General features: G+C 43.6%; 1 long non-coding RNA gene and 1 other non-coding gene across 2 annotated transcripts in view; both read left to right on the top strand.

Annotated features, from left to right (window-relative positions):
• The first annotated feature begins 314 nt into the window (after positions 1 to 314).
• The window catches only part of LOC115898652, a 39141-nt gene continuing 17641 nt past the window's right edge, over positions 315 to 21814 (top strand). Inside the window, exon 1 of the long non-coding RNA XR_004058310.1 lies at positions 315 to 900. This is a non-coding gene — a long non-coding RNA (uncharacterized LOC115898652). The remainder of the gene's footprint in view (positions 901 to 21814) is intronic.
• LOC115898832 lies at positions 12755 to 12861 on the top strand. Its single transcript, XR_004058497.1, has one exon. It is a non-coding gene; the product is annotated as a U6 spliceosomal RNA (small nuclear RNA).

Here is a 21814-nt window from a genome sequence, read left to right as displayed (position 1 = left end):
TGGGCCTTTGCTCTCAACCGGATCATCAGAGTATGGGGCAAGGACAGTGCTCTGGGGGACGTGGGTTTGGGGAGACAGGGCTGGAACATGGGCAGGAGGAAGGCATGAAAGAGAGAGTCCATTTAGTTGTTTTGCGGTGAACTGAGGATTGATTCACTTGACATTGACATGAAAGAGTCCTTGTCGCACACACAAGGAGAGCGTGAGCGGTGGGAATGAAGGGTTAATGGCTAGACTGTGCAGCTCCAGGACCATACCACTACGGTGATGGGAGGTACCACAGGGGAGGGGTCGTGTATTCCGGAAGACACCATTGTACTAGTGGAGACACGAACGGTCTCCTCATCCCGCGAGTGGATCGGCCTCCACCCTAGACCGAGGAGAGAATGGCTCTGCCTGGACCGACCCCCGCGCCGGGCGGACCGGATCTTCGGCCTAAAGCGTCCACCTGTCTGGAAGCGGCCACCACCAAGCTTTTATTAATATATCCGTTCCCGCCGGGTTGGCTATACAGATGCGAATCAACTCCGGGGGTGGGGTGAGGAGCAAGGCCGCGGAGCGGTGATTGCTTCCTGGACGAGTTGCGTAGGGCGGGACAAAGTCCTGCCCTGAGCTCTGATTGGTCACCGCGAGACTGCCTACCTAAGCTCTTCCAGGGTACCGAGGTTTTCCGGAATCACTAAGAGGCTACAAGCCGGGTCCTTCGGCTCCGCGATCCCATTGGCTGCTGTTTCGGCGCAAGCGCTTTGGCTCCTGGGTTGGCGTTCAGGGTTGCCGAGGCAGGGCTTTGGCTACTGGAGACCGTAGGTTCGAATCCCGTCTGGGAACTTCAACTTGTGCACCTGTAAAAGAAGCTGGCATTATTGGCTTGTACTCAAGGGCTGGCACAGAGTGTGTCGGGTAATCTTTTCCATTTTCTTTTACCTATTCTTTCTTTTTTTAAACAATGCCTATTGCATCCCATTATATTGATTTCAGGACCCACTCACCATTCACAACAGTACTGAGAAAAACTCTTCTCCAGGTCCCTGGCATTTGTTTTTCAGGCTACCTGTAGGTCTGAGTCCAGCAGATAAGATTCAAGGTGATCTCATGATCCTCCTCCAGGCCAGCTCCCATCTCCCAGAAGAGGGTGACTTGGAGGCTTCCCTCAGGACCAGGCCTGACTAGGAGTGTGATGGGATGGGCCATAAGTGACTAAAGAGAGATGCGTGGTTTCATGCTCTGGGATGCTGAAGAGCTTGTGGCAATTACAAGGAGAATTTTGGAGCGGGGGCAAGACTTAAAAGAGTACACTTTTAAATGATGGGATGTTAAACATCAGACAGGGGAGGTGTTTGGCTGGTGAGGTAGGTAGGTAGTAGGAATAAAGTGGTTCTCAAGTCAAGTCAGCTCATCATAAGGTAGTTATTACACTCTGCAGTTTGGAGGACTGTGTGCAGGATGTGAAGTCTGATTTGTTTTGGAATCTCAGTTCAGAGTATGACTTACAAAAAGACTGTAAAGGCTCTTTGCTGTTTTGAAAATCTGTGTCTCAGAGGTTTAGGTGTTTGAGATGTTTGTGGGTCTCTGTCCCAGGGTTGGTTTCTTTTTGTTTGTTTGTTTTTCTTTTCTGTTTTTCTGTTTACGTTGGTCCAGAATGTCCCAAGGTTTCTAACCTGTTTATGGATCTTTGTCCCCGGATGTGCAGGATTTTTTTTTCTTTTCTTTTCTTTTTGTGTGTGTCTTTACTTTTATTTATTTATTTATTTTTGAGACAGGATCTTGCTCTGTCACCCAAGCTGGAGTGCAGTTGTGTGATCTCAGCTCACTGCAGCCTTCACTTGCCAAGCTCAGGTGATTCTCCCACCTCAGCCTCCTGAGTAGCTGGGACTACAGACACATGCCACCACACCCGGCTAATTTTTTAAATTTTTTGTGGAGATGGGATTTTACTATGTTGCCCAGGCCTTTTTGTATATTTTTAGAGGCAGGGTCTCTCTCTGTTGCCCAGGCTGGAGTGCAGTGGTGCAATCATGGCTCATTTCAGCCTTGACCTCTGGCTCAAACAATCCTCCCTCCTTAGCCTCCTGAGTAGCTGGGACCGCAGGCACATACCACCATGCCTGGCCCGGCTAATTTTTTTTTTTTTTTCTTGTACGCTGGGCACGGTGGCTCACACCTGTAATCCCAGCACTTTGGGAGGCCAAAGTGGGTGGATCACTTGAGCCCAGGAGTTTGAGACCAGCCTGGCCAAGTTGGTGAAACCCTATCTCTACCAAAAAACAAACAAACAAGCAAGCAAACAAACACACAAATTTAGCCGGGTATGGTGGTACATGCCTGTCGTCCCAGCTACTCAGGAGATCAAGGCTGCAGTGAATGGTGATTGCACCACAGCACTCCAGCCTGAGCAACAGAGCGAGACCCTGTCTCAAAATAATCTTTTTTTGTGGCAACAGGGTCTCCCTCTGTTTCCTAGGCTGGTCTCAAACTCCTGGGCTCAAATGATACTCCTGACTCAGCCTCTCAAAGTGTTGGGATTACAGATGTGAGCCACCGCACTCGGCCTTTCTTTTTTTCTTAAAATTGATTTTCATTTTTCTTTTATTGGCATTTCTGTGACTGCTAGAGGAGCTTAACATTGTTTTATGTGCTTGTTGGCAAGATGTATTTAAGTTTTGTTTTGTTTTGTTTTGAGACAGGGTCTCACTGTGTTGCCCAGGCTGAGTACAGTGGCATGCACATGGCTCACTGCAGCCTTGACCTCCTGGGCTTAAACAGTCCTCTCACCTCAGCCTCCTGATCCTGAGTAACTGAGACCACAGCCATGTGCCACCACACCCCACTAATTTTTTTTATTTTTTGTGAAGACCACGTCTCACCATGTTGCCCAGGCCGGTCATGAACTCCTGGGCTCAAGGGATCCTCCTGCCTTACCCTCCCAAAGTGCTGGGATTACAGGCATGAGCCACTGCACCTGGCCTTATTTAAGTTTTCTAAATTCCCTTTTATGTCCTGTGATCATTTTTGTTAAAATTTTTATTTTATTTTATTTTTTGGACACAGGGTCTTGCTTTGTCACCCAGACTGGAGTGCACTGGCATGATCATGGCTCACTGAAGCATCGACCGCCTGGGCTCAAGCAATCCTCCCACCTCAGCCTCCTAAGTAGCTGGGAATACAGGTGTGTACCACCACCCTTGGCTAATTTTTGTATTTTTTTTAGGGAAGGGGTTTCACCATATCGCCCAGGCTGATCTCCAACTTCTGAGCTCAAGCCATCTACCCACCTCAGCCTCTGAAAGTGCTAGGATTACAGATGTGAGCCACTGTGTCCAGCCTTTAAAGTTTTTTAAATTTTCAAAGCACTTTAGACTTAAAAAAATTATAAAAATAGTACAGAGAGTTCTTGTATACTCTTTTTCCCTTAATGTTAACTTATATAATCTTAGTACAATTTTTTAAACCAGGAAATGAATGACACTGTTATTTATGAGCTGTTGTTCACCTGTGTGTGTCCAGGGTGTGAAATATCTGAGCTCTTTGGACCCGGAACTCTCTTAGGTTTTGTGTCTCATGATGTGTTGTCTCTGAACATTTGGTGTATGTTTTTAGATGCTAGCTCTTTCATCTTCTTGGTAGTCTTTGTCCCAGAGTATGATGTCTTTGACCTGTTAGTGGTCTCTTTAGGCTTGTCTTCTCTGGGCTGTATGGGCTTCCATGTTCAAGGTGTGAGGTTTCTGAGCACTTTGAAGGACTATATTCAAAGATGTGTGTACTGTCAGCTGGTTTTTATTGTCTTCTATCAGATATTATGAGGTCAGTAAATACTGTATCCAGGTTTGGGTTTGAGGTTACAGTGAGCTGAGATCATGCCACACTGCACTACAGCCTGGGGATAAAGTGAGATCTTATCTCAAAAAAATAATAAAATAGGCCGGGCGTGGTGGCTTACGCCTGTAATCCCAGCACTTTGGGAGGCTGAGGCAGGTGGATCATGAGGTCAGGAGATTAAGACCATCCTGGCTAACATGGTGAAACCCCACCTCTACTAAAAATACAAAAAATTAGCTGGGCGTGGTAGTGGGCACCTGTAGTCCCAGCTACTCCGGAGGCTGAGGCAGGAGAATGACATGAACCCGGGAGGCGGAGCTTGCAGTGAGCCAAGATTGCGCCACTGCACTCCAGCCTGGGAGACAGAGCGAGATTCCATCTCAAAAAAAAAAAAAAAAAAAAAAAGAACACAGCCACTTTATAATGTTGTCTAAGCACAAACAAAAATAAGGATTCACTGTGTTGCCCATAAAATACCAAACATTTTCCTCTCTTGATTAAAATGAGTGACTGCCACTTCCTTACCAATGACAGTGATAGCCTCACTCTGGTCTGCCCTTCTTATAGATAAGATTTATTGAAATACCCAATTGTAAAATTGCCCTTGTTTTTTGACAGCATCTAATCTACAGTGAGCCCCCACTTCCTTAGACCCTCCCCCAAATCACTCAAACCCCACCACCCCACACTTCCCCATGGAGTGCGTTCTCCCTCACTGCAATGAGTAATCATCCCAACTTGTTCAACTACAGGTATGTTCCTGGGTGGGGCAGGGGTCTTTGGCTAAAGGACACTGGCAAACAGTATCCCTGGCTTCAACTCACAGATGACAGTAGCACCCCCACAACACACACACACATTTGTGACAGCCAAAATGTCCTTAGATATGTCCTTAGATATTGCCAAATGTTCTTTGGGGGGCAGAATCGCCTCTGGTTGAGAACCACTGGTCTGGGGTATGAAGCATTTGAATAATTTGGGGGTCTTTGTCTGAGGTTTATGTTCTCTGAGAGGTGTTTGGGTCTGTGTCTCAGAATGTGAGGTCTGTGGTCTGTCTTACGGTTTCTGTTCCAAGGTTTGAAAGCTCTGAGCTCTTTCGGGGTGCTATATCAGGAATTAGTGACCTTATCACATACCGAATCCAGACATGTGGTATGTGTGACATCCCCCTTTCCCTCTACCTGAACTATATGCCGGTTCAGAAAGGCAGTGAGGGTTGGGTATGGTGGCTCACGCCTAGAATCCCAGCATTTGAGAGGCCAAGGTGGGTGAATCACTTGAGGTCAGGAGTTTGAGACCAGCCTGGCCAACATGGCAAAACCCTGTCTCTACTAAAAATACAAAAATTAGCCAGGTATGGTGGTGCATGCCTGTAATCCGAACTACTTGGGAGGCTGAGGTTGCAGTGACCTGAGATCGCACCACTGCACTCCTGGGCAACAGAGCAAGACTCTGTCTCCAAAATAAAGAAAAAGAAAAAGAAAGGTGGTGAGAAGTAGGAACCCCACAGTTGGTTGTGAACTCCTCCACTCCACATTAGGATCGGGATTCACAGCAATCCCAGCCTCTTTGTCTAGACCAGCAGGCTTCCCTGGTCCACATTGGAAGAATAATTGTCTTGGGCCACACATAAAATACACTAACAATAGCTGATGAGCTAAAAAAAAAATCGCCAAAACAGCTCATAATGTTTTAAGAAAATTTACAAATTTGTGTTGGGCTGCATTCAAAGCCGTCTTGGGCTGCATGTGACTCGTTGGCCTTGGGTTGGACAAGCTTGGCCTAGACCATAAAGTATAAATGACCAACTTCCTTCAGAACCTATCTCGCCCTCTGTTCTGGAGGGCACAGTCTCCCTTGACACTGTTTGTGGAGATTGTGTTGTAGGGAGATGTTTGTTCTGTGTCTCCTGACATCAGCGACTGAGTAGGGACCCCCCATCTCTCAGGATGGACGTTGCTCAGATGGATGTTGGAGTCCATCTTCCCTTAGGCTTTGATCACGCTGATGATAACCCAGAACACATGGACTTTGGAGTCTGATAGACCCTCTTTCAAAACCTGGAACCCCCAAGTCCTGGTTGGATGGTAGGAGAGTCTAGTGTTTTGGATCATCTCTCTAAACCTTGATCTGCTGAGGTTTTTACAAGACTGGTAAGAATCAGTAGGACAATGCACAGTTACACGCTCTCCTAATTTCAGTCCCTTCCCCCTAATCCCACACCCCTTCTGAAAGCAGAATTCAGGGCTGGGGGAAGGGAAGCAGGCAATCCATATAAATGCCAGGGGCTAGTGTGGGCCTGGGACTATCTCAGTTGGAACTTAGGAATCATGTCCACATGTTGTTTAATGTAAATGTATGTTGGGTTTAAGAAACAGTAAACAGAATTGTGTCTTCATCTCTAGTAAATCCACAATTTTACTTCGATTTTTCTCTTGAGAACATGCATAGTAGATTGTGCATTATGAGGCAAGGATGCACAGTGAGAAAAAACTTTGTTCCTCTTCCAAAAACTGTGGTTATGAGACAGGTTTGTACATTTATGTGAGAGGCAAGGTATGAACTCCAGTGAAAGACTTTAGGGGAGGATGCAGGGCCCCAGTGGCTCAAAGTAGTCTCAAGAGAAATAAAAAATAGTTTGGACTAAATGAAAATCCAAATAAAACTTACCAAATTTGTGGGCTGCAGCAAAGCAGTACTTACCTAGAGGGAAATTTAAAAGGCACTATGGCTTCTGCTGTGCTTTTTCTTGGATCACTGACTCTAGTAGAAGCCAGCCATCATTCGAGGATGCTCAAGCAGCCAAAAGCTGGTTATTTTTTATGTGGCAATAGATAACTCATAAGAGGTGTTTCTGAGCTCTTTGATGATCTGTCTGGAGTTCGAGACTTTGGAGCTTTTTTGGGGTCTGTATCCATGCCGTGATGTCTGGGTCTTTTGGGCATTCCGTGTTTCGCATTTTTAAGTGACCTTTTGGGGTTTTCTCTCTAGGTTTTTATATCTCTGAATTATTTGGGGATCTGTGTCCCAAAGTATGGGGATTCTGGGCTTTTTTTTTTTTTTCTGTTCATATCCAGAATGTGATCAAGTCCAGAATTTGAATTATCTGAGCTCTCTGGCAGTCTGTTCTGGGTATGAGGTCACTGAGGTGTTTGGCAGTCAGTGTCCCGGGTTTCACATCCATGAACTCTTTGGAGGACTGTGTATTGTTTCTGTGTATTCTTTGAGGTATATGGATTTCTAAGTCCCAGGAAGAGACATCACCAAGGTGACTCGAGTCTGCATCCAGAACTCTAGGTGTCAGCTGTTTGGGCCACTGAGTACCTGGAATGAAGTCTCTAATGTGTTTGAGAGCCCGTGTCCCGACTTTGATATTTCTGAGTTTGAGGGCAGAGGAAATCGGTGCTCTGCACTGTTTGTATGTCTCAGGATGTAAGGCTCATAAACAACTCAGAGCTGTTTATGAGTATCCCTGACATGTATGTCACAGTATATGAGATCTCTGTTCATGGGTGTATATACCAGGGTGTAAGGTATCTGAGCTCTTTGATTGTGTGTGTCCAAAGTTGTGTGGTCTCTAATCTGTTTGAGTCTGTATTTCCTAGAATAAGATATTTCTGATTTTTGGAGGGGTATATATTCCAAGATGTGAGTTCTGTGATCCATTTGGAAGTATATTTGAGGTTTCCGTTCTGTTTGTGGGTATATGTCCAATGGTGTAAGGTATCTGACCTCTTGTGAGTATTCATCCCAGGGTATGAGGCCTCTGATCTGCTTGTCATTGTACGTCCCGGATGTGAGGTCTCTCTTCATGAGTGCATGTCAAGGGTGTGAGGTCTCTGATCTGTTTTTGGTTTTATGTCTCTGAATGTTAGATCTCTATCTCTTTGTGGGTATATGTGCCAAGGTGTGAGTCTCAGCTCCTTGTGGCTATATTTCTCTCGATATTATATTTCTGAGCTTTTCTGGTTGTATTTTTTTGGGGATGTCAGTACTCTAATCTGTTTATTTGGTGTGTGTTGGAGAATATGAGGACTAGTCTGTCTGAGGGTGTATGGTCCTAGGACATGAGGTCTCTGCTGTGGCTGTGGGTGTACATCTCTGGGTGTGAGGTCTCTAAAATGTTTGTGGGTATATTTCCCAGGATGTGAGTTCCCTGAGCTTTTAGTGGGTGCATGTAAGATCTCAGATCTGTTTATCCCTGTATATGTCCCTGTATATGTGAAGTGACAAGGGTATGCAGTCTCTGATATTTTTGTGGCTATGCGTTCCAGGATATGAAGTTTCTAATCTGTTTGGGGGTGCATTGCTCAGAGTGAGTTCTCAAGTATGTTTATGGTTATATGAGCTAGGATTTAAGTATCTGATCTTTTTGGTTGTGTAGGTCCCATGGTGTGAAGTCTCTGAGCTCTTTGATGGTATATATGCAGAGGTGTGAGGTGTCTGATTTGTTTGGTGGTGTATTTCCCAGGATGTGAGGTCTCTGATCCATTTGTTGCTATATATTAGTATGTGATTTTCTTTGGTGTATGTCAAAGTCAGTTTGTTGGTATATTTCTCAGGATATGAGGTCTCTGGTCTGTTTCTGGATGTATGTTCCCAAGTAAGAAGTTTCTGATCCATGTGCCCACATATGTCTCTGTGTGTAAAGTCTCTGATCTGTTCATGGATATACTCAGTTTGAGATCTTTCATCTGGTTGCAGGACAGGCAAGCCCCAAAGATGAGGCTTAGTCTTGGAGGGTTCTTGGCTTTGCCTAGGAAGGAATTCAAGGGTGAGCTGGTGGTGTTAAACAGCAGCTTTTATTGAAGAGGCAGTGTATAGCAGCAGCAGAGGTGCTGCTCCTTGCAGAGCAGGGCTACCCATAGGCAGTGTGCCCAGAGTAGCAGCTCAGAGGCAGTCCTGCAGTCATATTTATGCCCACTTTTAGTTATATGCAAATTAAGGGATGGTTTATGCAGAAATTTTAGGTATCTGGGCTATTTCTGCAAGTATGTCCCAGGATGTGAGGTTGAGGTCTCTGATGTTTGTAGATGTATTTACTAGAATAGAAGATCTCTGACATGTTTGTGGATGTATGTCCCAGTGTATGAGGTCACTGATCTGATCTGTGTTTGTGCGTGTATGTCCCAGGATTTTAGGTCTGCGATGTGTTTGTCATTGTAATCACCAGTATGTGAGGCGTCTTTCATGGGTATATGCTAAGAATAGAAGTTCTCTGATATGGTTGTGATTGTATCAACCTAAGTGTGAGGTCTCTTATCTGTTTGTGAGTGTGTCCCACAGTGAGAGGTTCCTGAGCTGGTTGGGGGTTTATTTACTAGGATATAAGGCTTATGACCTTTTTCTTGTTGTGTGTCTCAGGATGTGAGGTCCGTGGCTATCATTGTATCATTGTGTATCCTGGTATGTGAGATCTTTTTCACGGGTGCATGTAAAAAATGTAAGGTCTCTGATCTATTTGTGATTATATGTCCCTGCATATTAGGTCTCTGATCAGTTTGTGGATTTAATTCCTAGAGTTTGGCATCATCAATCTGTTTGCAGGTGTATGTCCCATGATGTAATGTCTCTGATCTTTTCGAGGATGTGTGAGGTATTTCATCTATTCCTCAGTGTATTTCCAAACATGAGGTTTCTCAACTATGTGACGGTGTATGTTCTATGATTTGAGGCCCGTTTTTTTTTTTTTTTTTTTTTTTTTTTTTGCAGGTTTATTCCCAAGGATATGAGCTCTCTTGTCTCTTTTGGGTGGTATGTCACAATTTGAGAGGACTGATTCATTTCTGAGTTGATTTCCCAGTATGTGAAGTCTCTGATCTGTTTGTATTATATACTGCAGGATTTAATTTTTATTTATTTATTTATTTTTTTAAGATGGAGTCTCACTCTGTCGCCCAGGCTGGAGTGCAGTGGCGCGATCTCGACTCACTGCAGTTTCTGCCTCCCGGATTCAGGCGATTCTTCTGCCTCAGCCTCCTGAGTAGCTGGGATTACAAGCATGCACCACCACGCCTGGCCAATTTTTGTATTGTTAGTAAGACAGGCATGTTTGTGTATGTTGACCAGGCTGGTCTTGAGCTCCTGATCTCAAGTAATCTTCCTGCGTCAGCCTCCCTTTTAAAATGCTGGGATTACAGGTGTGAGCCACCGCACCCAACCTTAGTTCTTTATGCATATACATACCAAACTTTGAGGACTCTCACATGTTTCTGTATATGTTCTGGGTGTACCTAATATAATCTGTTTAGTTGTGAATGTCCAGGGTGTGGGGTTTCAAAGAGCCTATAGTGAGTGTATATCTTTTGGTCTGAATCCTCTGATCTCTTTGTGGGTACATGTGGGTACCTGTTCCTGGATATGAGCCATAGGATCTCTTTGTGGGTGTATGTCACAGGATATGAGATCTATGATCTATTTCTGACTTTTTTTTTCATAGCATGTCTGGTTTCTGATGTGCTTGTAAGTGTATGTTGCAGAATTTAGGATCCCTGATCATATATAGTCTCTGATGTATTTTGGAGTATATCCCATAATGAGCTCCCTTATCTGTTTGTTGGTGTATATCTCAGAGTGTGAGGTCCCTGATATCTTTTTTTTTTTTTTTTTGGAGACGGAGTCTCGATCTGTCGCCCAGGCTGGAGTACAGTGGTGCGATCTCAGCTCACTGCAACCTCCACCTCCCGGGTTCTAGTGATTCTCCTGCCTCAGCCTCCCAAGTAGCTGGGACTACAGGTGCCCACCACCATGCCTGGCTAATTTTTGCGTTTTTTTTTTTTTTTTTTTTTTTGAGACGGGGTATCGCTCTGACACCCAGGCTGGAGTGCAGTGGCGCTGTCTCGGCTCACTGCAAGCTCCGCCTCCCAGGTTCACACCATTCTCCTGCCTCAGCCTCCCGAGAAGCTGGGACTACAGGCGCCCACCACCACATCTAGCTAATTTTTTTGTATTTTTAGTAGAGACGGGGTTTCACCGTGTTAGCTAGGATGATCTCGATCTCCTGACCTTGTGATTCACCTGCCTCGGCCTTAATTTTTGCATTTTTAGTAGAGGCGAGGTTTCACCATGTTGGCTAGGCTGATCTTCAACTCCTGACCTCAAATGATCCACCCACCTTGGCCTCCCAAAGTGCTGGGATTACAGGCATGAGCCACACCATGCCCGGCCGTCTCTGGTATCTTTATGGGTGTATGTTGCCGGGTTTGAGGCCTGTGGTCTCTGTGTGGTTACATGTCTAAGTTATGAGGTGTCTAATCTGTTTGCTGATGTGTATCCCAGCATGAGAACTCCCTGATCTTTTTTTGTAGGTATATGCCTAATGGTGTGAAGATTCTGATCTGTTTTCTGGTAAATGAACTGGGTTGAGATAAGTCAGACATCCTTGAGGGAGTTTTTTCAGGATGCGAGTTCCCTAATGTTTCCGAATACATATCTTAGGATGTAATGTCTCAGGGCTATTTGTGGATATATATCCCAGGTGTGAGTTTTCTCAGCCATTCATGGATGTACATCCCAGGTTGGTAGATATCTTAGGCTTTTGGCATTATTTACAAGCCTATGAGATTTCTGATTTGTATGCTCATATACGTAACAGGCTGCAAGTTGTATTATTTTTTAAGTGTATACATCCAGGGTATGAGGTTTCTGAGCTCTTTGTTGGTATGTCTCAGGGTCGAGGCCTTTGATCTGTTTGCAGGTGTATGTCCCAGGATTGTAGCTCTCTTATCACTTTGTGGGTGTATACCCCAAGATGTCAAGTATCTTTAATTATTCTGGGTGTATTTGCCAGGATGTGAGATAGCTAACATGTTGTGGGGTTCTTGTTGCAGGATTTTAGACCTGATCCATTTTGGTTATATTTCTCAGATGAAGTCTCTGATCTATTTTTGTGTGTATATTACAGTATGAGAGTTTTTAAAAAATATGTTGGCTGGGTATGGTGGCTCACACCTATAATCCGAGCACTTTGGGAGGCTGAGGTGGAAGGATCACTTGATCCCAGGAGTTTGAGACCAGCCTGGGCAACATAGTGAGACCCTGTCTGTACAAAAAATAAACAATTAGCCAGACTTGGTGGCGTACCTGTAGTCCCAGCTACTGGGGAGGCTAAGGTGAGAGGATCTGCCTGAGCCCAGGAGTTCGAGGCTGCAGTGAGTCTTTATCGCACCACTGCACTCCAGCCTGGGTAATAGAGTGAGACCCTGTCTCAAACAAACAAACAAACAAACAAAACCTCTTTTGCTTGCTTATCAAGGGTATGAAGTCTGTTCTGTTTGTGGGTGTATGTCCCAATTTGTGAGATCCCAGACCTGTTTGTGGGTATATGTCCCAGAACACATGTGTGTCTGCTCTCTTTAGATGTATGTCTCAAGGTAGGAGGTCTGTGGTCACTTTTTAGATGTATAACTCAGGATGAGGTATGTGAGCTGTTTGTGGTGTGTGTCCCAGCATTTCAGGTCTCTGAGCTTTCTGGAAGAGTGTGAAGTCTCCCATTATTTGTGCATGTATGTTTTTGTTGTGTTGACTTCAGGCCTCCGAAGATACCCATGTCCTAATCTTTGGAAACTGTGATGTGACCTTACATGCTAAAAGGTACCTTGCAAACAACATGGATGGAGCTGGAGGCCATTATCCTAAGTAAAATGACTCAAACAGAAAGTCAAAAACTGCATGTTCTCACTTATAAGTGGGAACTAAACAGTGGGTACACATGGACATACAGAGTAGAATAATAGACACTGGGGATTCCAAAAGATGTGAGAGTGGGAGAGGGGTGAGGGATGAAATACTACCTATTGTATACAGAGTACATTATTCAGGTGGTAGGTACACTAAAAGCCTAGACTTCACCACTACACAAGATATCCATGTAATGTAACTGTACTTGTACACCTAAATCTATAAAAATTTATATCTAAATTAATATATAAAAATTTAAGTGCTTGCTTCAGCAGCACATATACTAAAATTAGAATGATACACAGAAGATTAGTATGGCCCGTGTGCAAGGATGACATGCAAATTCGTGAAGCGTTCCAGAAAATTTTTTAAAAATTAAATTATTTGGCCGGGTGTGGTGGCTCACGCCTGTAATCCCAGCACTTTGGGAGGTGGAGGCAGGTAGATCATGAGGTCAGGAGATCGAGACCATCCTGGCTAACACGGTGAAACCCCGTCTCTACCAAAACTGCAAAAAATTAGCTGGGCGTGGTGGCGGGCACCTGTAGTCCCAGCTACTAGGGAGGCTGAGGCAGGAGAATGGCGTGAACCCGGGAGGCGGAGCTTGCAGTGAGCCGAGATCACGCCACTGCACTCCAGCCTGGGCGACTGAGCGAGACTCCGTCTCAAAAAAAAAAAAAAAAAAAAGATAAATAAATAAATTATTTTAAAAATGTTTATTAAAAACATTTTTTTAAGGCCAGGCGCAGTGGCTCATGCCTGTAATCCCAGCACTTTGGGAGGCTGAGGTGGGTGGATCACTTGAGATCAGGAGTTTGAGACCAGCCTGGCCAACATGGTGAAACCCTGTCTCTACAAAAAATAGAAAAATTAGATGGGTGTGGTGGTGCACGCCTATAATCCCAGGCACTCGGGGGACTGAAGCAGAAGAGAGAATCGCTTGAGCCTGAGAAGTGGAGGTTGCAGTGAGCAGAGATGGTGCCACTGCACTCTAACCTGGGTGACAGAGTGAGACGCCATCTCAAAAAAAAAAATTTTTTTTTAAAGGGTACCTTACAGATGTGATTAGATTAAGCATCTTGAGATGGGGATATTTTCTTGGATTTTCACTGAATGTAATGACACAGACTGAGTCAGAGACAGCGATATGATGACACAAGTGTTTGTGGATGTGGGTCCCAGCTCACGAAGTCCTTGCACTGTTCATGGGAGTATATCCCAGGAGGTGAAATCTCTAATTGTTTGTGCACACCTGTCTGTGGTTGGCTGAATAAAGCATCCCTTAAAGATGTCCAGTGAAAGAGATATGACCAGGGAGCCCTAAATGATGGAAGGGAATGTGATGGTGGAAGCACAGTCACAGAAGGAGATGCCATGACAGAGGCAGACATCAGAGAGCAATTTGAAGATGAACTGCTGTCAGCTGTGAAGATGGAGAAAGGGGAAAGGGATGAAGGACTGTAGGCAGCTCTAGAACCCAGAAAACGCAAAGAAACGTGCTCTTTCTTAGAGTCTCCAGAAAGAAGACAGCTCTGTTGACACCTAACTTTAGTACCCTAAGGCCCATTCTTGGGTTTCTACTCTACACAGATGTAATATAATAAATAAATTTGTGTTTTTCACAGCACTAAGATTGTGGTGATTTGTTACAACAATAAGAAATGAGCACCTTGTCCAAGGTGCATGATGTCTCTGTCCGGTTGTTAGTGAACATGCCAAGATGTGAACCCCCAATCTGTTTGTGAGTGTGTGTTATTTATTTATTTATTTATTTATTTATTTATTTTTGAGATGGAGTCTTGCTCTGTCGTCCAGGCTGGAGTGCAGTGTCACAATCTTGGCACACTGCAACCTCCGCCTCCTGGGTTCAAGCAATTCTTCTGCCTCAGCTTCCCCAATAGCTGGGATTACAGGCGTGTGCCACCACGCCTGGCTGATATTTGTATTTTTAGTAGAGACAGCGTTTCACCATGTTGGTCAGGCTGGTCTCGAACTCCTGACCTCAGGTGATCCACCCACCTCAGCATCCCAAAGTGCTAGGATTACAGGCGTGAGGCACCATGCCCAGCTGAGTGCGTGTCTTATGTGGTGGGTCTTTCATCTGTGTGTAGGTGTATGAACCAGGGAGGAGGTCTCTGACCTGTTTGAGAGTGTCTGTCCCTCAATTTGTGTTCTCTGAGGTTTCTGTGGGTATATGTCTCAGGATATGAGGTCTCTGACCTGTTTGTGGGTGAATGTCCTAGGATGTGAGGTCTCTTGGCTGATTTGGGGTGTATGTTCCAGTATGTGAGGTATCTGAGGTATTTGTGGGTGGGTCGTGTTTGGGTTTTGGGTCTCTGATGTTCTGTAGGTATTTCTGAAATATGAGATCTCAGATTCATTTGAAAATCTTTATGCAGGTTGAGCCTCACAAATCTGAAAATCCAAACTCTGAAATGCTTCAAAATCCAAAACTTGGCCGGGCATGGTGGCTCATGTCTGTCATTCCAACACTTTGGGAGGCCGAGGCGGGAAGATGGCGTGAGCCCAGGATATCAAGACTAGCCTGGCCAACATGTTGAAACCCCGTCTCTACTAAAAATACAAAACTTAGCTGGGTGTGGTGGTGCGCACCTGTAATCCCAGCTACTCAGGAGGCTGAGGCAGGAGAATCACTTGAACCTGGGAGGTGGAGGTTGCAGTGAGCCGTGATCCCACCACTGCACTCCAGCCTGGGCAACAGGCTCAAAGGAAACGCTCATTGGAGCATTTTAGATTTCAGGTGTGGGATGCTCAACTGGAATGCACATATTCCAAAAATTGAAAAAAATCCAAACTACAAAACACTTCTGGTCCCAAGCATTTTGGATAAGGGATATTCAACCTGTACCAGGATGAGATGCCTCTGATCTGTTTAAATGTGTATCTCCAAGTGTGAGGTGTGAAATATCAGAGACCTCAAGCCTTACATAATATATTCACAATATTTATTATTTTTCATTTTTGTGAGTTATATATATTAATCTAATCTAATCATAATTTTGTTATATTAATCTAATGTATTATAATTATATATTTTATGTTTATCTAATATAATTATAATATATTATATAACATATAATATATTATAACATAATTATAATTCATAATTATAAATATTGTGAACATATATACACTATAATATATAATATAGTAATATATATTATATAATAACATATATGTTCTCAATATTTATAATTGTGAATTATAATTATTGTATGATTATATTATATCCTAATATATCAGTATATTAACATATAAGCATATGTTAAGTATATATTATATATACATAATAGTATATATAATATGTTAACATATTGACATGAACAGATAACTGTATAGTATATATTATATTTATATATTATATAACATAATATAATATATATTACTATATAATACAACATATATTATGGTTGTATTATATAGTAATATAATATATATTATATTATGGTAACCATAATATAGTCACAATGCTTATTGTGACTATATTATGCATGGCTTGAGGTCTCTGATATTTTTGTGGGGATATGAACTCTAAATTCTCTGTGGGTGTATTCTGAAGATGTTAGGTGTTTACTCAGTCTCTGGCTGTTTGTTCTAGAATGTGAGATCTCTTCTTTGATTGTGGGTGTATGTTACAGGTTGAGATCTCTGTTCTGTTTGTGGATATCTTGGGTTGTGAGGTCTCTGATCTGTTTGTGAGTAATGTATTACAGGAATTGTGGTCTCTCATCTCTTTGTGGGTGTATTTCTCAGATGAGGCCTTCATTCTACTTTTGCCTTTATATTGCAGTATTTAAGTTTCTAATCTCCTCATGTGTGTTTGTCAAGGATGTGAAGTATCTTCTGTTTGTGATTATATGTCCCAATGTGTGAAGTCCCCACCCTCTTTGTGGGTATATGACACAGAACATGTGCTTCACTTCTTTTTTGGATGCATGTCCAAGGGTGGGAGGTCCCTGATCCCTTTGGAATTATACAACATAGGATGTGGAGTCTTTGAGTTGCTTATGTGTGGTGGATACCTCAGCAAATGATGTTTTTCATTGCTTGTAGATGTATATCTCGGTCGGTGGAGTGAAGGTTCCCGAAATATGTCCACATCCTTATATCATTGGAACGTGTGAATGTGACTTTACATGTTAAAAGGTCCTTGCAAATGTGATTAAGTAATCGTCTTGAGATGTGGGGGTGGTTCTGGATTTCCCAGGTGAGCCCAGTGTTATCACAAGGGTCCTTAGAGGAGAGAGGCTGGATAGTCCAAGTCAGAGAAGCAGATGTGATGCCAGAAGCAGATATCAGAGAGATAGAGATTTGAAGATGAAATGCTCCTGGCTTTGAAGGTGGAGGAAGGGGCCACAAGCCAAGGAACGCAAGCAGCTCTAGAAACTGGAAAAGGCAAGGATACAGATTCTCCCCTAGAGCCTCCAGGAGTAGTGCAGCTCTGCTGACACTGTGATTTTAGCCCTTTGAAACCCATTTTTTTCTTCTGACCTGCAGAAAAGTAAGATAATAAATACGTGTTGTTTTATGATGTTATGATTATGATTTGTTACAGCATTGATCTCTGTTTATTGGTACACATCCCAGGATGTGAACTCCATGTTCTGTTTGTGAGTGTATATCTGATGGTGGAAGTCTCTGATCTGTGTGCAGGTGTATGAACCACATTGAGAGGTCTCTGAATGTTGAGGGTGTGTCCCAGAATCTGTGGTTTCTGAGCTGTTTGTGTGTGCATGTCCTAGGATGTGACATCTCTGAGCTGATTTTTGGGAGCACATTCCAGTAGGTGAAGTCTTTGAGATATTTAAGGATTCTGTTCCAGGTTGTTAGGTCTGTCATCTGTTTGGGGGTGTTTCCTGTGACATGAGGTTTCTGATTTGTTTGGTTACATATGTACCAGGATGTTAGGTTGTTAGGTGTCTGGTCTGTTTAGGTTTATATGTCTAGGGTGTGAGGTTTCTGAGCTCTTTGTGGGTGTATGTCTCAGGATTGAGGCCTCTGATCTGCTTGCTGGTAAAGAAATGTCCCAGCACGTGAGCTCTCTGATCTGCTCATGGTTCTGTGTTACGAGATGTCAGGTCTATTTCCGGTATTTTCCTAACCTGTGAGGTCTCTGACTTCATTGGAGTTGTACATTGCAGGATTTGAGATCTCTGTTTGTGGGTGTGTGTCTCAGGAGTGTATGGTCTCTGCATTGCTTGTGGAGTATATCCCAGGACGTGAACTTTCTGATCAGTTCGTTATATATGACTCAGGGCCTGAGGTTTCTGATCTGTTTGTGGATTGTGTTGCGGAGTTTGATGTCTGTGGTCTCTTTATGGGTTCATGTGCAGGTTGTAAGGCCTCTACTCCGTTTGTGGGTGCATATCCCAGGATTTCAGTTCCCTGACCTGTTTGATGCTGTATGGCACATAATCTGAGGGCTCTGCACTATTTTTGGTATTTGAGGTCTCTGATCTGTTTGTGGTTACATGTCCATGTTGTGAGGTCTGTTATCTATTCGTCAGTATATGTGCCAGGATGTGAACTCCCTGATACACATGTAGGGGTGTATCTGATGTGAATTCTGTGATCTATTTGCAGGAGAATGAACCAGGGTGGAAGGTCTTTAACCTCTTTGAGGATATGTGTCCCAGAATATGAATTCTCTGGTCTATTTCTGGATTCATGTCCTAGGATGAGTGGTCTGTAATCTAGTTGGGTATGTGTGTCCAGGAAAGAAAGTTTGTGAACCCTTTGTGGTTTCAGGTCCTGTGGCCTCTGATGTTCATGGATACATGTCCAGTTTGTGATGTCTCTGATCTGTTGGTGTATGTCTCAGGATGTGAATTCCCTGATCTGTTTGTGGGTGGTGTCTGATGGTGTGAAATGTCTGATGTGTTCACTGGTGAATGAACCACTGTGTGAAGTCTTTGACCTTTGTTGAGGGTTTTATCATAGGATCTGAGTTTTCTGATGCGTTTGTAAAAGCATACCCTAGGAGATATTTGATCTTTGAGCTCTTTATGGATGTACATCCCAGGATGTGAGTTCTCTGAGCTGTTGGGGCATACGTGTTCTAATGTTCTAGGTTATCAGATCTCTGAAGGTTTTTTTAGGTTTATTTTCAAGCATATGTGATTTATATGCTGGCATATATATTCATATATATATGTAACAATATAGCTGTCCCTCAATATCTGTGGGTTGGGAGAATTGGTTCCAGGAGCCCTGTGTATACCAAAATCCATGAACGATCAAGTACCTTATATAAAATGATATGGTATTTGCATGTAACCTATGTAAATTCTTCTGTATAGATAATCTCAAGATTTCTTATAATACCTGACACAATGCTATGTAAGTAGTTGTTATACTACATTGTTTTTATTTGTATTATTTTTACTATGTTTTTAAATTATTTTTTCCCTCAGTGTTTTTGATCCAGAGTTGGTTGAATCCGAGGGCCGATAGTAGATATAATATATATATTGTATGTGTGTGTGTGTGTGTGTATAATATATATCCCTGATTTGTTGAGGTGTGTATGTGTCCAAGCTGTGAAGTTATTGAGCTATTTGTGGGTTATTTCCCTTGGTTTGAAAACCTCTGACCTGTTTGGAAGTATGTCTCAGAATATAAGCTCTCTGATCTCTTTATGGGTGTATGTTGCAAGATTTCAGGTCTGTGATCTATTTGTGGCTCTTTTTTCTAGCATGTGAGGTCTCTGGCTTGATTATGGGTGCTTATTGCAGGATTGAGACCTCTGATTTGTTTATGGGTATCTATCTCAGGTTGCAAGGTCTCTGATCTGTTTGTGGCTATATGTCTCAAGATGTCAGGTCTGTATACCTATTCTGCATAAATACCCTGCAGGTAAGGTCTCTAGGCTGTTTGTAGTTTCATGCTGCAGGATTCAAGGTCTCTGATCTCTTTTTGGTTGTGTTTCTTACATGAGGTCTGTGATCTGTTTGCTAGTGAATGTCACAGTATGTGAGTGTCTCTTTTGTGTGTATTTGTCAAGGATGTGAGGTCTAATTCAACATGTCCCGGATTGTAAGGTACCTAACCTGTTATTGGGTTTATGTCTGAGAATGTTTCTTTCTGCAGTGTGCGTGTGTATGTCCCAGGTTTGGAGATTTGGTCTGTTGGGGGTGTATTTTGCAGTGTGTGGGGCCCCTGATATCTTCGTGGGTATACATCCTATTATGTCAGGTCCATGTTCTCTTTGAGTGTGTATGTCCCAGATGATGAGTTCTCTTATGTGTTTGTGAGTTGAATTCCAAGTGATTGAAGACTCTGAGTATTTTTTGGTATATGTCCCAGAATGTGTCTCTGCTCTTTGTGGATGTCTGTTAGAGAGTGGGAGGTGTCTGATCTATTTGGAAGTGTATGACTCAGGATGTAAAGTCTGTGAATTGTTTGTGTGTGTATGTAGGTCTCTGGTAGCTAATGGTACCCCAAAGATGTCCACTTCCTAATCCCTGAAACCTACAATTATGCTAATTTACATGGAAAGGGGGACTTTGCAAAGGTGATTGTGAGGGACTTTGCAGAGGTGACTTTGTAGAAGTTAAGCATCCTGAGATGGGGATGCTTATCCTAGATTAACGGGGCAGGCCCAGTGTAATCACAGGTGTCCTCATATGAGGGAGGTGTGAAGGCAAGAGTCAGAGAGGGCTATGTAGTGATGGAAGTAGAGAAAAGATGATGGACAACATATACAGAGATCAAAGAGAGCTAGAGATAGATGGATACAAGGAGAGACAGAGATGGGGAGAAGGAAGAAAGGGGGGTGGAGAAAGAGAGAGAGAGAGAGAGAGAGAGAGAGAGAGAGAGAGAGAGAGAGAGAAAGACTGAAGGTGAAACAGACCTCTGGCTTTGAAGATGGAGGAAGGGGCCATGAGCTCAGGAATGTAGGCAGCCTACAGAAATTGGATTCTCTGGCCAGGCATGATGGCCCAAGCCTGTAATCCCAGTACTTTAGGAGGCCGAGGTAGGCGGATGACAAGGTCAGGAGATGGAGACCATCCTGGCCAACCTGTTGAAAACCCATCTCTACTAAAAATACAAAAATTAGCTGGGCGTGGTGGTGCGTGCCTGTAATCCCAGCTCCTCAGGAGGCTGAGGCAGGAGAATCGTTTGAACCAGGGAGTCGGAGGTTGCACTGAGCCGAGATCACGCCACTGCACTCCAGCCTGGCGATAGAGTGAGACTCTGTCTCAAAAAAAAAAAAAAAAAAAAAAGAAAGAGAAAAAAGAAAAAGAAAAAGAAAAAAGAAATTGGATTCTCCTCAAGGAACTCCAGAAAGAAGTCAGCTTTGCCAACACCTTGACTTTGACTTTTACCCTGTAAGACTCTTTGTCGGAAATGTAAGATCATAAGTTTTTTTTTTTGTTTTTTTTTTTTTTTTGGTGACAGAGTCTCACTCTCTCGCTCAGGTTGGAGTGCAGTGGTGCCACGTCAGCTCACCGCAACCTCTGCTTCCCAGGCCCAAGTGATTCTCGTACCTCAGCCTCCCGAGTAGCTGGGACTACAGGCGCCCGCTACCACTCCCGGCTTATTTTTGTATTTTTAGTAGAGACGAGAGAGGTTTTGCCACGTTGGCCAGGCTAGTCTCGAACTCCTGGGCTCAAGGGATCTGCCTACCTCAGCCTCCCAAAAGGCCGGGATTACAGATATGAGCCACCCCCAGCTGAGATAATAAATTTGCATTGCTTTATGACAAAAAGCTTTTTTAGTGGTTTGTTTCAGCAGCAATAGAAAATCAATACAGTGTCTCAGGTTGTGCTGTCTCTATCTGGTTGTCAGAATGTGAACTCCATGATCTATTTGTGAGGGTGTGTGTCTGATAGTGGAGGTCGCTGATTTCTGTGCAGGTGTCTGATCTGATTATCTATTTGGTGGTGTGTGTCCCAGAATTTGTGCTCTCAGCTTTTGTAGAGGAGCGTATGCTCTAGGATGAGACATTTCCAATCTGATTTTGTGTACATGTGCCAGCGTGTGAGTTTTCTGATCTGTTGAGGTGCATATGTCTAGAGTGTAAGGATTCCAAGCTCTTTGTGAGTATATTTCCTTTTTCTTGAAATTCTTGCCCTGTTTCTGGGTTTATGTCCCAAGATGTGAGACTCCCTGATTTGTCTGTCTCTGTGTCATGGAGTGAAGCCTCTGGTATGTCTGCTGGTGAATGAAGCAGAGAGTGAGGTCTCTCACCTCTTTTTTTGTTTGTTTTTTTGAGATGGAGTCTCACTCTGTCGCCCAGGCTGGAGTGCAATGGTGCGATCTTGGCTTACTGCAACTGCCGCCTCGCAGGTTCAAG

The sequence above is a fragment of the Rhinopithecus roxellana genome, chromosome 7, assembly GCF_007565055.1.
Source record: "Rhinopithecus roxellana isolate Shanxi Qingling chromosome 7, ASM756505v1, whole genome shotgun sequence".
In the NCBI taxonomy this organism is placed as follows: Eukaryota; Metazoa; Chordata; class Mammalia; order Primates; family Cercopithecidae; genus Rhinopithecus; species Rhinopithecus roxellana.
The sequence above is the reverse complement of the archived record's forward strand: the minus strand, read 5'-3'. Positions and strand labels throughout refer to the sequence as shown.